Source organism: Canis lupus, chromosome 12, assembly GCF_011100685.1.
Source record: "Canis lupus familiaris isolate Mischka breed German Shepherd chromosome 12, alternate assembly UU_Cfam_GSD_1.0, whole genome shotgun sequence".
Taxonomy (NCBI): Eukaryota; Metazoa; Chordata; class Mammalia; order Carnivora; family Canidae; genus Canis; species Canis lupus.
The window spans coordinates 23,753,305-23,770,685 of NC_049233.1; the positions used below are offsets into that span (position 1 = coordinate 23,753,305).

A 17,381-nucleotide genomic window follows, 5' to 3' on the forward strand; every position below is an offset into this window, starting at 1 on the left:
ATAAATTTATTTTTTTGGCACGATGGGCATGTTGTTTTCAGTGGTTTTTCATTAAGGAAGTCTTCTGAACAGGTAACTCTGAAAGCAAACTGGGTTGAGTGGGTAGATCTGTAGCATCCCAATAACACTCTATCTTGGATTATGTTCCTCTGTCACATTATCTGATTTTTCAGAAGGTAAAGTAGTTGAAAGAAAAATGTACTGAGTAGAACACAGGAACCCTGATTTGTTACCCAGTGCTACAACTAGCTCTCCATAAGCCTTTAGTCAAGAATGATGCCTCTGAGCTTCTGTCTCCTCATTTATACTAAATCAATCATAATATTCCTTAGCACTGAATACATGGGAATCCCACAGATACCAATGTATAATGTTACAGGGCCTCTCTTTATAAAGGACATGATTACCTTACTGCTTTTCACAACAAATTAACCAAACTGGTTAATTTTTCCATCAGCTTGAGTATTAACAGTCTAAAGAACTGTGCTCAGGTGATAGTGATGTTCAGTCAACTTTGGCAACCAGTGGGTTAAAGCAGTGATTCTCAAAGTGTGATCTCTGGCCAGCAGCAGCATCTGGGAACTTTTAGAAAAGTTATTCAAAATGTTGTATTATTTTCTGAGAAACTTGAAGTACTTCACTTATTCTGATACAAATTCTCTCACTATCTAAAACTATCTAAACCATCAAATGAACATAACCTACTTTTTTTTTTTTTAGGATTCAATTTTGAGAGGTGAAAACAGAAAAGAGAGCTTCAGCTTAAACCATGAAGTCCAAGGTAAAATAAGAGCAAATTCTTATTAAGCATTTACTCTGAGTCAGGCACTGTTAAAAGAACCTTGTGGATGTTAACGAATTTACTCCATACAACCACCCTGCTGAGGTAGGTTCTGTTACTCCAATTTTACTACTGAGCAAACAAACAAAAAACATATGCGACTTGCCCAAGTTCAAACAACTAATAAGTGGCAGAGTCAAATACAAGGCTAGGCAGGCTGGCTGAAGAGTGTCCTCAACCGTAAGATGGAGAAGAAAGTTAGGGAACTTGGTCTCCATGACTGTTTTGGCGTGAGACTGGACTAAATGCCACAAATAAACATTTCTACTTTGTTTTTCACAAGAATGATAATGAATCTAGCTAAAGAATTACTATTGCATGCTAAGAAATATGATCCAAAGACAATAAATACAAAATAAAAACATGTATCCGTTTCTACTGATGTGTTTTACTTACAGGACTTCCAAAGATTGGCCTTAATGGTAAAACCATCCACATTGGAACAAAATAGGCGCTCAAAATGAACTAAGTAAATGCCAGGTAACTCTCATCAAAACCTTTCTAAATCAGCCAGGTTATGTAAATCAAGTGCAATTAAGCTAGCTTCTCTAACACCATCTCTGCTCCGGTCCTTATGTGTACAAGTGGAGAATCATAAAATCACTGTGGGGCATTGCAGTATTGATCATTCCTAATTGACCACTCACTGCAAGCAGTGGTGCCACATCCTTTCACTGCAAATTGCAACATCGCGGACTCTCTTAGCTCTTCAGATAAATTATCCAGAACATATACTTTGATTACTGAGAGTTTGCTTCCACATGCCTTCATTTTTCCCATCAAGATATGTATCTCTAATTTTTCCTTTTCACCCCCACAGCTACTCATTTCATGCCTAGTGAGTTAAGCAGAAAACCCATTAAATTGTAATGATAATTTAATAACATTAAATTTTAATTATATTCAATTTAACATTCAATTGTAATGTCAAAAGTATCCTAATAAAGACCTGATTGCCTGAATGAAAGAGTTACTAAGATGCTTATATGCTGGAACCTGTATTACCTTTAGTCTCCAGGAAGTAACAGAAGATTAATAATAGGCTAGCATAACCTCTCGAATTCAAAGATGCAAGATGAGTTATAAAAAGATGCTATAAGTTATAAATCTAATATTCAACTTATCACTAAAATCAAAGGATAATTAAGACTAATTTCAAAGTGCAGAATAATTTGGCATCCTTTTTGGAATTGATACCATATTTTTTCACCAGAACTATTTGGTCCTAAGAGGATCATTCAGATCAGTTCCAGTCCAACAATGTGCAAAGAATTGCTTTTTGTGTATGTGGTTTGAAGCATTTTGAAATTATTGCAGTTAAGGAGAAAAAGGATTCTTAAATTACCTCACCTACCCTTTTTTGCCAGTTTAGGCCTGTCCTTGTTCTGTGTCCTCATTTTGCTTTCTCTTATATTCTCTTGAACAAACCTTCATGTAACTAGATAAGGTTTCATTCTATGCTCACTCTCAAGAACCTAAGAAATACTTCTCAAGTATTCTTGGTACTTCTCAAGTGGTTCTCTTGGCTGCCACAGCATGCCACTTTTAGATGCTCTCTTACCATCTGAATTTTCTTTGATAAGGAAAGATATTGTGGAGAGCCAGATTTTTAGGCTATTTAAATGTGAATGCTAATAGATTATAAAATCTACCAGGTAGTGAATGAAATCCTTCACCACAGAGAGTGAATAAAGCCTAGATGATTTGAAGCTAATCAAGTTGAAAAATAAAATTCTAGAAGGTTCCATATAAAACACGCAATAAAATTATGAAGAGAATTTGAAAATATTCATATGTTCACATTCTGGTAAAAAGCAAAACTGTAGATACTAAGGGTTAGGTTGGCATTTAAATACAAAATCTGACCATGTAACCAACATATTTTTCATTTCAAGGTGTTTAGGGATTAGGTTTTTTTGTTCTTAGTATGAGAGTGGTGTATGTCTATTTCACACTAACAAATATTTAATTTACTACTTTAAACACATTGGAAACATTATTTCACTTAACTCTGACAAAAATGTGAGAATTATGAAGGATGCGTTGTACTACTACAGTCCCCATTTTATAGATGGGAAAAGTGAGGCTGAAAGAAGTTACACAACCCTCCCAGAGCACAGGAAAGCAGAAGAGCACCTTTTGAACCTGAGTCTTGAGCCTCAGACAAAGGCTCCCATTCCTAACCACTACCTGTGTTTTCCCCAATTCTCTAAACATAAGCTTAGTACCTGTCCCTTAATAACTCTGTATACCACAATCACAAATTGGCACAGAAAATACCAGCTTGGAAAATTAATGTTCTCTGTACAGAAAGTCTTGCTACGGTTACCACTGTGTTCACCACAGCACACATGTGCTGGGACTGGAGTCATGCCTATTCTAGCTTTTTATCCAACATCAGATTTTCTAACCCATTTAAGCCTGTTTGCAAAGTCATTCTATTTCTGTACTAATGACTTAGAAAGAGCTGGCATTTTTTTTTTTTTTTTTTTTTTAGCCAAAATTTTGAAATCTCAAATCTCTAAGAAAAAAAGAAGTCACTTTGGGTAATCCAGAGACCTACAATGCTGAATTCCCTTTCACTATGGAGAACTGGCATGAATCCCTTAAACCTCCAACTGCTTAAAAGGGAGTGGGGGGGCGGTCCTAGTAATGTACACTGATGACAGGGATGATCTGTAATCATCTCACTGGGATCCAGAGATTCATGTTATTACAGCTACAAGACTCCTATGTACATTTCTTCTTTGGCTTCATTTCAGCTCTAAAACAATAAAATTTCTATTCTCTCCTAAAGTATGCAAATTCTACTATGTAATAACTGCTCAAGATGATAGCTAAGTCTCTACTCTTTACAAGATCCTCCAAAGTTCCCAGTGTGTGTGTGGTTTTTTTTTGTTGTTGTTGTTGTTTTTAATATGTGTCAAACCCTACTGATGCATACCTAGGATTTTCTGAAAAGTGTTCCTTTTTCTCCTCCGCGCGGTGAAGGGGAATTTGCAGGTGCTTGCCTTTACCTTAACTGAGATCCAACCCAACACTTCTCAAAGGTGAGTAAACACTAGCATCACCTGGAGGGCTCATGAAAACTCAAGCCTTCCTCCCAGAGTTTCAGCCTGGGCTCCAGATTGTCCCTACAAGTTCCCAGGTGATGCTCATGCTCCTGACCAGAGACCACACTTTGAGAACCACTGCTCTAACCCACGGGTTCCCAAACCATTCCACACGGAAATCACCTGAGAAGAGTGGTTTTTAAATGTGCACGTCCCACTCCTACAAATTCTGATTTAATTAGCCTAGGGGTGCTGCTCAAGCGCTAAGTTTTGTGAAGTTTCCCCAAGCGCGGGCACCGCGCCGCAATCCTAGGGACCCTCTGGGCCGCACGCCCGCCCACTGCCCTGCGCGCTCGCCCACGCTCCCGGCGCGCCACGTGTGGACGCCGCCGCCCCTTCCAAGGGGACGATGGGCTCAGGGGTGTACATCACAGCACCATGTTTATTTTCGGGACCAAACACCCCGAAGCAGAAAAAAAAAAAAAAAAACCCAGCACCCCAGCGAACCTCCCAAGAGTCAGTAACACCCAGTAACTTTGCAAGACAAACCGTGCCATCCCAGCCTGCAGCCTGGGCGCGGGGTTGATCTCCCGGTGCACTAACCGCTTCAGCGCGGGAGAGGCTGGAGCCCCAGGACAACCAGGATGTCCAACTGCAGCCCCGAGGGGGACAGCCCTAAGCCCCCTGTCTGTCATTTCTGGCAGGGTGAAGGGAGAAGGCGCTGCCCCCTTACCTGGCGCGGCGTCGGGGTCAGGGTGGCGGTCGCAGCCAGCTGCGGGATGCACCAGGGCTTCGGGGGCGTCCCAGCAGCGGGCAGCCCCAACCCGGCCGAGCGCGCGCCGAGCCCCGTCTCCCGCGGCACTGGCTCTGGAGCTCGCTCTCAGCCCCCTGGAGGCGGAGCCCGGGAGATAAGGTCCGCACTCCCCACCCGCCCCCTTTCCGCTGGGCCAGGCCGGAGGGTGGGTTTTGGATCGCGATCCCAAGTGCGAACTGCTAATTAACCCTGGTGGAGACACGCTCGGTTCCAATCCCGGCGGGACCCGAGAGTGCGCGACGGGAGGGGCGGACGGAGCAGCTACCCGGGAAGCGGGAAAGATCGAGGCACCGCGGAGGATGAAAGGGCGAGCGCCAGGGGCGGCGAGGGCCCGGGGCGGGGGGGGGGGCTGCACGGATCAGAGGTGCCTGCCCCCCCAGGCCCGTGAGAACGGCTCCCAGGGGCGCCCCGGGCAGCTACCCCGGGCCGCCCCGCAGCTGACTAGTAGTACCTGCCTTTGATCTAAGGAAACAGTTGCCAGAAAACACGAGTTCACTTTCAAATAGGTAGGCAGTTACCTTTGAGGACCTATAAATTACAGGAAGTTCTGGAACAAGGCGACTGCCTTTATGACAATAAAGGAATAATCTGTTGCTCTGTCCATTACTCGCAGAGCCCCAGAAAGTTGTGATTAGAACTCCAGTGTGTCCTGAGCCCCCTTGCCCCCTCACCTGTCACTCTCCCCACTTCTCACTCTGCTTGACCCCCACCCCCGCCATTGTGGCCTGTTTGCCCTTCTTCATACATATCAGTGTGTTCTCTCCCTACTTTATCTACCTCCAAAGTTCTATCCCAGACCCTATCATAGTTGCCTGCTTCTAATCATTCAGGTCTTAAATGCCCCTTCCAGAGAGCCCTTCCTGCACACTCCATCCAAATGGAACTCCCACAATGATTCACATCCCCTAATTCCACTTTATTCCACTCAACAGATTACTTATTACTCTTTGAAATTGTATTAATTGATCCTTTGCTTTGCATCCGTCTCAAGAGAAGCTCCATGAGGACAGAGAATAGGCCTTGTGCCTAGCCTTACCTTCAGCACCTAGAACAATACCTGGAACATTAGTAGGTGCTCAATAAATATGGGCTGAGTGAATATCTGAATCAATTTCTCTCCAGGGGAGAACCTTCACAAAGAAATGCCTGACTTCCTTCCTTCAATAACTGAATCCTACTAAGTTCAGGTCAGACACAGTGATCTTGGGATGATTATCATGTTCTGAATTTCCCCATTCATTTATATATTCATGTTATAGTCCATTCATATACATATATATTTCTTACTAGGTCATATCAATGAAAATATGACAACTTCCCAATATGGAAACATAGATAGCAGCCCCATATATATACAGTAATTTTCTGGGGAGAGGTTCTATGGTTTTTTAGATTCTCAATTCATGACCCTCTGCTTTTCATGTATTAAAAGGTTAAAAGCCTCTCATTTCAGGTATTCCCATGTCTACATCTCCAACCCAAGTCTCTTTCTCTGTAAGCCAGTATCCACTGGGACAGTATCCCAGTGTCCCCCAATGGGACACAGTATCCCAAGTGTCCACTGGACATCTTCACTTATATGAATAACAAGCACTCAAATAAAATGTGGTCAAGACTGAGTTTATCTTTCTGTTCCCCTTTTAAAAAGCCTGCTCCTCCTCACTGTATTCCCCACCTTTCTCAGTCACTACCATTCAAGCAATTGCTCAAGATGGGACTTTGCCTCACTATTTACTCTGAAGTAAATATGACCCTCTCCTGATTAAAACACTAACATGGTTTTCCATTGCTCTTAAAATAAGCTCTGAATTCCTTAAAACATCTCCAAGTCTGTTTCTTCTCCACCCTCAGGAATTGCTACTTCCTCTCCACCTCCTTGCCCCCTTAGTCTCTAAACACTAGCCATACCTCAAATTCTGCTGCCTCAGACCCGCCTCCCCCCCCCCATGCTCAGGCTTCCACCCTGAGCAGCTGAGACATAATTTATTTGTGTCATTTTTAACCTGCTAAGTTTTGGAGAATTTGTTATGCAACAATAGAAGACTAACGCAGAGTCTGTAAGCCCAGATATTCTAGCAAAGTCTGAATTCCCTGGGCTATTTTCTCTAATATCTTCTTAATGTCCAATTAATATTATGTAATTATTATATTCTTCAATAAATACTTTATTAATTATTTAATTTTTATTTAATATTTATTATATTTTTTATTTAAGACTTGCACATAAAACTTTAAATTTAAAGATTAGAAAAGAGAATATGCTTGCCAAGTAAAATTTCCCTACTTTTTTTTTAGAACATTATTGCATTCAAATCTCCCTCCTCAGTAACAGAAATCTAAGTCATAGACCACAAAATCAGAGCAGAAGAGACCAAAAGAATCTTTCATTTCCTTTAGAGTATCTTCTGTCTCTTCTCAGCCCCCACCCAAACCCTGGCTCTGGATATAGAAAGAGCTGTGTTACAAAATGATTGCCTTTAATTGATACACTGCTCCCTTAGAAATGCCTTCTGCCCTGACTATTCAGGGCTCACTCCTGCTCAAGGTAATAATTCTTTCTATTCTCCAGCAGAATCAGTCTATACTATTGTTCTATTATTGCATTTTAAGTCTCAAATTCTCAACAATGAAAGCCAATTTAATCAATCTACCACAGCCAAGCCATACAACTACAGCTGAAACTCAGTATCTTGGGAAACAAATGTCATCTCTGTATTACCCACCATTATATTCCCATGTGAACAATAAATATTTATTGAATGAACAAATTCACTAATGTGACAGACCAAGGGAGAATAGCCTCAGTGTATATGTACTGAATGCACTGATGTGGTTCCGGGCATCAAGCTAGGCCTCTGGGACAGAACTGTAAACAAAACAAGCCCCTTTCCACCCCATCACAAGTAGCTAAAATCACTTTCAAATAATGCCCTATTCGCAAAGCAGGCAGATCTCAAATGCTTTCTCTAGGATTGCAGGCAGGATCATCCCAAGCCAATCTTATTATGCCCTCACACTTTAAATCAAGGGTGAGGAGGAAGTGAGAAGTTTCAAAAGTGCAAAAGGCAGCCTGGGAAAGGAAAGGGTAAATTACCTGGTGGTCTTGAGGCTGCAAATCATAGAAACCAACTCTGGATAAGTCCCATAGCAAAGGAATGTATTAGGAAGTAGTGGCAACAGAAATGATAGGAAGGCTGGAGAACCATGCTTGGACAAAGACTGGGTAGGGCCAGAGTCTGCTCAGCAATTACTGTTCAATAGTCTTGTAAAGGCAATGCAGCTTAAGAAAAAGACTGTATTTTTCCTGTCCTTGCAGCACTCTGCCCAAGACCCAAAGTCCAGAGACAGAGACTCCAATTAGCCTGGTTTGGGTTACATGACTACTCCCTTAGCTAGGGGTCTGATGGACCCAGAGTCGGTGGTCAGGAACATCTAACCCTAGTACACCACCTGACAACCTGGAACTAAGTATTATCTGATCAATCTGACCATAAAATCAGCTCTGCCCCAGTAGTACTCTTTCAAATACCAAGTGGATGTAAGTAGTTCCCAAAGTCACATGGAAATTGCTTGACTAGGGAGCCAACCTTGAAGCAGTTCCCATGTGAGAAATATCCAAGGTGTTGATTGGAGAGGCTTGGATCACATGCTCGCTCCATGGAGCCAGAAGTGGAGCCCCACCCGGAGCCCACAGACTGGCATTTCTTCAGATAGAATCAGGGCTCTTTAACTAAAAAAAGAGGAAACAAACCTGAGAGAAGAGAATACTAAAAAGCAACACAAATATCCACCACATTTACACCTTTTGCTGTCCAGTCTCCAAATACAATTTTTCCCCAAGTGAAGATAGTCCAAACCTCATCATATTACTACATTCAGTGCCAAATCCAAGATGTACAATTTTCTTGGTCAGATTTAGATGGTCCAGCATCCATGACTAAATGATGATCAAATTAACCAATATCATTATTGGAGAGAAAACAAGTAACTACAGTAAAGAGCCCCCATTTGGTAAGGGAGAGAAAAATATATCTCATCCCACCACCATTGTCAATATATCCTGTGAAACAGCAATAGCCAAGACTGTTCCATGGAAGAGAAGCGAGTGTCCTGGTCAGCCCACTGGTAGCCGCTAATTCTGCCCTCTAGAAGGATCTCCTTTGATCACTGATCATAGGACATTGTTGTCAAAGTTGAGGTCTACCTGAGAAGACAACTTCCTTTAAACTCTAGGAGAAGCTTCTGGTCAATTCCAGAAGCTAGAAACTAAAGGTCAGTAACTTGACTAGTCTATGTCCTGAATCTAAACATTTACTGAGGATTCTGGTTCCTGGGCAGTTGCTTCAGTGTTCTGATCATCTCCCTAGCCTCCACCTAAAGCAATTATAAACTGGGAAGTGGGATGGAGAGACTTACCATTATGACCTTTGACTCCAAACTGTAGCCCAACCTCATTTTTATGGTAAATGTCATTATCACCTCTGACAATCAGACACCTCATAACAAGAAGTGCATGCAAGGATCCTCGAGAGTCAGCTTCTCATTTCCTTCTGTAGTTCCTATCTTCATCCTATTGATTATACTAACTTTATCATTAGGCAGAGAACTTGGCTTTTCCAACTATCCAAGGCTCTGGAGCACCAGGCTTTACACCACTTCATTTTGTGGCTGCAATCAGTGTCTATAAAAAGGGTTTCCACCCCCAACTTTTCCTGTTTTTAAAATGGGTTTTAGCTTAAGTGTAAATTTATTCTAGTATACTACTAAATTGTAGCCAAAAGATGTCAATACTTTCACATTTTCCTTCTGTGCTTCTGAAAGATTCAAATGGTCTGAGTCCCAAGTTACTACAGGCTACAGCTTGACAAGCTTTCCCCCTATTGCTTAATAATGGTGCCAACTTCCTAGCCCTGGATAGCATCTATTCTGCCCTCCATCCTCCCTTGCCTACATAATTTGACATGTTAAGCTCTGTGACTTGTAGCACCCAATTTCTATATCACTTAGGATTCCCTGGCTGCAAGCACTGAAACTCTTTCCAATCTACACAGAAAAATGAATTCTTTGGAAATATATGAGTAGCTCACAGAAGGACTGGAAAGCTACATTTGCAAAAAGAAGATTCAGATAAAGCTGCAGAGGTAACAGAAACTATTTGGTATTTTTAAAAGGATACCACCAGTGGTAGAAATGAGCTCCAATTTTTCCTATTCATATATAAATCTATGCAATGTATAACAATAGTGAGTTTCATTAGCCTTGCTTGGGTCTTCAACCAACCCCTTAGGTTAGGGGAGAACTAGGCATCTAATTGTACTGGTCTACTAAAACTGCCTACCATGGGGAAGAAGAAATTCTCAAAAGAAATCAGGATGCTAGTTCCACAAAAAGACAAAATGAATGCTGGGTGGAACAAAATAAAATAGCTACTTAGGAGAAAGGGAAGTTATGCCATTTCCTTAGGACTTCTTCAGAACCCACTATTGAGGTTATTTCCTGTTCCCTTCAACACCTACACTCTTGGATTGTAGACACACTGCCAGTTTGATGGTTAGATCCAAAGGGCTAATTTACACTAACTGTTTTCTATCTAAGAAGATATGGCATATAATAGTCCTACTGTGGGTGGGGGGGAAAAAAGGAAAATACTTCACAGCCCAGAGGTCCATGATTTTTCAGTAGTCATTCTAGTGGTCCCTTGTTTGGGCTCCCATGATAACATCCCCGGACCACTCACTCCCCAGAAGGAATCACCCACACGGATTGGTTTAGGGATGGACAAATGACCCAAATTGGGCAATTAGAGATCGGTCTGGAACTTTGGAAGGGAGGGGAAAAGGAGTTTTTGTTGTTGTTTTTTCTCGAATTTTGAATCCTAGGAACCATGTAAGTCTAAATCTTCCTCAAAGAATCTCACTGAGAATGAAGCCAACACAGAGAATGGTAGAACTACAAAAAAAATAAATAAATAAATAAATAAATAAATAAATAAATAAATAAACAAACAAACAGAAAACAATCAACAGACAACAGCTGAATATCTATATCTATATATCCAGCCATTACTGAAACTAGGCCTTTGTTTGGATGTCTTTCCCCTGAGTAAATAAATGCCTTTCTTGTTTAAGCTAATTCGAATTCAAAAGCTAATTCAATAAAAAGAATCCTAAATTGAACACGCAAAAGCAATTTCAAAGACAGAAGAGTCTTAAGAAAGCATAATGTCAATATAAAATCATTTTGTGTCTTAAATCCTTCTTAAATTTATAGCTTGAAATGCTGAATAGCAAATCATTGCTTAATATCAGAGCTTTACATCAATAATGAATATTTTTTTATAAGTCCCCTTAAAAGTCCAAAAGCCCAAGAAAAGGTGACTCATATTCTAATTTGGTTGGATGATCGGCAGTTCTTATTTCTTTTTTTTTTTATTATTTTTCATTTTTGACAGAGAAAGAGAGAGAGAGAGCACAAACATAGGGAGTAGGAGAGGGAGAAGCAGTCTCCCCATGGAGCAGGGAGCCCAACATGGGACTCAATCCCAAGACCCCGGAATCATGACCTGAGCCAAAAGCAGCCACTTAACCAACTAAGCCACCCAGGCACCCCTGCAGGTCTTATTTCTGAAGGCATGTCTTTAGACCCAAATGTGAGACACCCAAATTAGCAGGTGAAGATGCAAGAAAATACAAATATACACCCAAAAGTGCAGTCAGAAAGAGTTTGGAGATAATTCATCCATTTCACAGCTTTGCTTTTCCTCAGTATCAGAATCCAAGTTCTTCTGGCCAAGAGAATACTAATGAATTCATATTCCCCAAGGTTGGGGTCACATTTCTTACATTTTTTTCTTAGGCCTGAAAGGCAAATTCAACTTTCCTAGTTTTGAACTATAATATAGAAATGAGGAACTACCCTATTTCTAACCAGCTGTGGCAATTTCTTGTTGGACTCCTTCCTACAGAAACTCTTCAAAAGATGCTTCATTAAAAAAAAAAAAAAGATGCTTCATTATGGTTGCTACAGTGAAGAGGGAAGAGGCAATTGGCCTTTGGGTTGAAGTCATTTCTATACAGGCATCATCAAAAGTAAAAGGAAGTTAAATTCTTTGTTAACTAATTCATTTATGATAGAAATGTTATAAATAAAGTGAAAGCGCATATTCATACTCATTTCCTCTGAGTTACAGTTAAAAATTGGAAATAGAGCCCTAGCAGCAAAGATTCTCTAAGTCCCTGAATTCCTTATAGACATGATTAGTAACGGGCTGGGATAGATTCAAAAAAAAAAAAAAAAAAGTCCAACTCTCATTAGCTTTGAAGTTAACATTGATATATAACAAACTAATTGCTTCAAGTTCCAACGGATATATGTGTATGCAAATGCATATGCATATGCATGTAGGGAAAGAAGGAGAATGAGGAATATTTGAAGATATCAAAGTTATTTAATATAGTCTCCTAAAAACTATAACAATCCCAGTTCCTTAACTTTCTTTAAAAGTCATATTTCATTCCTCTGAGAGTTTTCTTAGCACTCCTCTGAGGTAAGAGCAGCATAGATCCCTGGGTAATTGTTCATACAGGAAATTATCAGTGATGATTATGGAAAAAGACATTCCATAGTGGGCTGCTTGTGTTAAAAAGGAAAAACAGGGACACCTGGGTGGCTCAGCAGTTAAGCGCCTGCCTTCAGCTCAGCACATGATCCTGGAATTCCAGGATCAAGTCCTGGGATCAAGTCCCACATCGGGCTCCTTGCACGGAGCCTGCTTCTCCCTCTCTCTCTCTTTCTCTCTCTCTCTCTCTCTCTCTCTCTCCCTCTCTCCCTCCGTCTCTCTGTGTCTCTCATGAATAAATAAATAAATAAAATCTTTTAAAAAAACAAAAAGGAAAGACAATCCTGTATTTTTGGCTTCCCAATTTACGTTAGTAATCCTAGGTTTTGTCTGTTATAATAAGTCATTTATTATACAAGCTGCATGTTTTCCCCAAGTAAATGATTGAGCACTCATTCCCTTACATTGCAATTTTTTATATAAATTTATTTTTTATTGGTATTCAATTTGCCAACATATAGAATAACACCCAGTGCTCATCCCATCAAGTGCCCCGCTCAGTGCCCGTCACCCAGTCACCCCCACCCCCTGCCCTCCTCCCCTTCTACCACCCCTAGTTCGTTTCCCAGAGTTACCAGTCTCTCATGTTCTGTCTCCCTTTCCAATATTTCCCACTCATTTTTTCTCCTTTCCCCTTTATTCCCTTTCACTATTTTTTATATTCCCCAAATGAATGAGACCATATAATGTTTGTCCTTCTCCGATTGACTTACTTCACTCAGCATAATACCCTCCAGTTCCATCCATGTCGAAGCAAATGGTGGGTATTTGTCGTTTCTAATGGCTGAGTAATATTCCATTGATTCCACACAAATCTTAAAATAATTTGTTCCAACTCTCTGAAGAAAGTCCATGGTATTTTGATAGGGATTGCATTAAACATGTAAATTGTCCTGGGTAACATTGACATTTTCACAATATTAATTCTGCCAATCCATGAGCATGGAATATTTTTCCATCTCTTTGTGTCATCCTCAATTTCTTTCAGAAGTGTTCTGTAGTTTTTAGGGTATAGATCCTTTACCTCTTTGGTTAGGTTTATTCCTACGTATCTTATGCTTTTGGGTGCAATTGTAAATGGGATTGACTCCTTAATTTCTCTTTCTTCAGTCTCATTGTTAGTGTATAGAAATGCCACTGACTTCTGGGCATTGATTTTGTATCCTGCCACACTGCCAAATTGCTGTATGAGTTCTAGCTATCTTGGGGTGGAGTCTTTTGGGTTTTCTATGTAGAGTATCATGTCTCTATGTAGAGTATCATGTCTACATTGCAATTTTGTTTAATTCCCAAAAGTTTGTTCTTATAAAAGTCACTTTGACCAGATTTAAGAGATATTTAATCATATGTCATATGAAAAATTAGGATGGTGACTAAAATAATGTCCATGATTCTTTTCTAGATCTAAAGTGTTTGAACCTCTGTGAGACAGGAAAGCCATAGTTAATATCATTATAACCTGTATTTTGTTTTCTTACTTCTTACTTTCTGTAAATCATAGCTAATTGAATAAGGTGCACTCTAGATTCTTCACCTTCTTTTTCGATTCTGGGTATAAAATCTTTATTTCCTAACATTCTAGATTGATCATTGTTCTTAAATAGGAGAGAGTGTGTGTGTGTACTTAGTGTTTCCTATGGATTTTCCTCTAGTCTAACTGCACAGAGCCCTGTAAAACTAACCTTTTCTTAAGGAATATGTGCCTCTTTTTATTAGATGCTATCTCTAAAGCTTGCCATCATAAATTAGGCCACCTGCCTACATGACATCTTGTTGTAAGGAAGAGAAAGAGAAACATCCCCCTCACTCTGCCAAGGTTTTTCCCTGGCCAAAAGCATACTCGGGAAGCCTCAGTGAAGCAGCACAGGGTGGGGATGAATGCCTTGGCTGGCTGCATGCCAACCTTGCAGAGATGCCAAGTTATTCAAAAGAGCAGTCCCTCTGCTGTAGCAGAATCATCTGCTAGAATCTGTGCACAGGAGAGATGTGGCTTTCCTCTCGGCCCTTTTGGGAACTCACATTTGATAAAGCTTTCAAGCCTGAATTCAAGAACCCCACAATGTACCAGTTTTTTTTAAAAAAAGCATACTAACCCACCTCTCACCATAGCTAGTCTCTGAGAGGAGTACAATCACAGGAAAATCACTGTACACTTCCAAATGTGAACAGTGACAAATCTGGGAGGTCTGCTTGGCTCAGCTGAAAAATCTTCTCCCAAGGTTCTCTTCTAGTGATTGATGAATTCTAAGGATACAAGGATTATAGGGTCTCCCTATTATCTTTTCTGATTTTTTTCCTAAGGAAAAATTAAGACTCTAGAGTATTTTTAGACTTTTTCTTTATTAATTTTATTTTTTAAAGATTTTATTTTTATTTATTTATTCATAGAGATGCAGCGAGAGAGAGAGAGAGAGAGAGAGAGAGAGAGGCAGAGACACAGGCAGAGGGAGAAGCAGGCTCCGTGCAGAGAGCCCAAGTGGGACTCGATCCAGGGTCTCCAGGATCATGCCCCAGGCTGCAGGCGGCGCTAAGCCGCTGCGCCACCGGGGCTGCCCTCTTTTTTAATTTTAGAGACAAAAAGAGCACAAGCAGGGGGAGGGGGGCAAAGAGAGAAAGGAACAAGCAGACTCCACACTGAGCATAGAGCCCCACATGTCGCTTGATCCCATAACCCTGAGATCAATTGTCAGAGGCTTAACTGACTGAACCACCCAGACACCCCTAGAGTATTTTTAGGAAGGACTTCAACCCATTAAATAGTTGCTAAATAAAATCATGAAGTTCTCTAGACACCTAGTAGCCTAAGACCAGGCTAAAATTAAAGCTAATTCAATGGTCTCGTATCACTTTTCTGTCCCAATCACTCTTACTCTGTTCTTCTTCAGGGATCTGGAAAGCTTAGTCTAAGGATGACTTACAAGGCTTCAGATCTAGCCCCTTTATTTTTGGTGGTTACTGGAACATGGACAGAGGTGGGAAGTACTCATAAGCAACTATTGTATTTTCTCTTCAAATCCTAATAGAATGAATCTTACTTCCTGCACTTTCATGTTTAGTGTCAGTAAAAATTTTTCACTTAAAAATATATATATTTTCCCTACAGATAGAAAAAAGAAAAAAAAGATTTAGTGTCAGATTAGATCTCTGAACACTTAAAAAGCCAATAATTAGAATCAGAATCAGAACCAAGACATCGCTTTTGTGCAGCGTCAGAAGTAAAGCTTCAAACAGGAAGAGATTCAAAACTATATCCTCTATAACATAAATTAGCTTCATATTAAAGAAGAGTAAAATCTGGACTTAAGATTTTGAAACCCTAAATGCCTATTTTCCCATTCCACCACCTGAATAACATATTTTAATATTATTTTAGAGGGTTTCAAGGTCTTTTTCAAGGGCAAAGCTATATCCTTTTTAGTCTGACATGGGAGTGAAACCAACAATGCTTCAGCATTCAGGAGGTAAATACATTGATCAGTTGATGGAGAAATGAGTGTGAGCACGTTCAATTAGAATCAGTAATGTTAAGTCTAAAACCAGACATTCAGAATAAAAGTAAATTCATTTAGATGGGCAAAGAAGCCCCAATCTAGGATTTATACAGAATCAAGTACGAACTCTGATGAATCTTATATTTCCCATATTATAGGGAGGTATTTCTTCATTGCCTACTCCTATTTACAATGACTGAGGAGTAAGCAAGTTCTATGAGGTCCCATGAAAGGTTGTATCAAGAACATAAGGGGCAAGAAGCAAGGCCATATTGAAAGGAGAGGTAAAAATTATAGAGCACATGAAACTTAACTCCCCCAGCAAATCCTCACTACTAGCAAGGTTGGACTTGATTAACACTGTTTTATTATTAAATTTAAAATAGTTAAGGCAAGGAAGTATAGAGATTGTATTGCCGAAAAGAAAATCTCTTATATGCTTCTGGTGGAAGTGGAACTCAGTTTGAGCTTTCTGGAAAGAAATTTGGCATTATGTGTCAGAGGCCTTAAAACATTCATACCCTTTGACACCATGATTTTGTTTTTAGGAAAATACCCAAATAGAATAATCCAAAATGTAGACAAAGATTTATAACCAAAGACATCAGTTTAAACATTATTTATAATGGGCAAAAAATAAAAAACAGAAATGTCCCAAAATTGTGTATTGGTTAAATCAGAGGTCAGCAAACATTTTATGTAAAAACTCAAATAGTAAATATTTTAGGCTTTGTAGACCATGCTGTCTCTGTCACAACTATTAATCTGCATTGTTGATATGAAACCAGCATAGAAAATAGTAAGTGGTTGTGGCTGGGTTCCAATAAAACTTTATTAATGGACATTGAAATTTGAATTCATATAATTTTCAAATGTCATGAAATATTGTTTTGATTCTTTTCAAATATTTTAAAATGTAAAAACCACTCTTAGTTCATGAGTTTTACAAAAACAGGTGACAGATTTTTCAATCCCTGATTTAATTATAGCATCCTCATTAAAATTTTATGTTCAGTATTTACTACCAAAATTACAAAATTTGGAAAAAAATTACACATTTTGGGAAGGGAAGAAGAGAGGAAGGAAGAAGAAAAAGAAGGGGAGACTGGAAGATAATATGCTAAAAGATTTAGAGTAGCTACTTCTAGACTGAGAGATTATGGGCAATACGGATGATTTTTGTTTCATTATTTTGGGATTTTTTTTTTATTTTTCACAATAAGTATATGTTATTCCAGGATTAAAATGATATTTTAAGAACAACTTTTTTGGTGAAAGGATTCATTTCTTTCTCATTCTTTAAACATTACTCAAAAACTTTGGACTTTCTGAAATTTTTGACAAAGCTCATACTGGCTTTCAGCAATAATATTTAAACAGCACCATTTTTGTAAACAGAAGCTCTCAATTCATTTATTAAGAGCATATAGTTTTTCAAATTAAATACTTAGATCTTAGCCTGAAAGTCAGAGTCTGTCTCCCTTACTTTTTCATCCCCCTCCCATCTGCGTGTACCCCTGCCCTCGCTATATTTAGCAAGTGCATGCTGCCCCAGCTTCCCATA

At 39.7% G+C, this 17,381-nt stretch overlaps 1 protein-coding gene across 11 annotated transcripts in view; it reads right to left on the bottom strand.

Moving 5' to 3' along the window:
• Nucleotides 1–17,381, bottom strand: part of COL21A1 (collagen type XXI alpha 1 chain) — a 240,963-nt gene that overhangs the window by 163,361 nt on the left and 60,221 nt on the right. Inside the window, exon 1 of one of the 11 annotated variants that reach the window (XM_038554365.1) lies at nucleotides 4,628–4,774. The exons of the other annotated variants lie outside the window; for them this stretch is intronic. The gene's annotated coding sequence lies outside the window, so the exon portion shown is untranslated. Of the gene's footprint in view, nucleotides 1–4,627; nucleotides 4,775–17,381 lie in introns of those variants that run through there. 11 annotated transcript variants of the gene reach the window in all.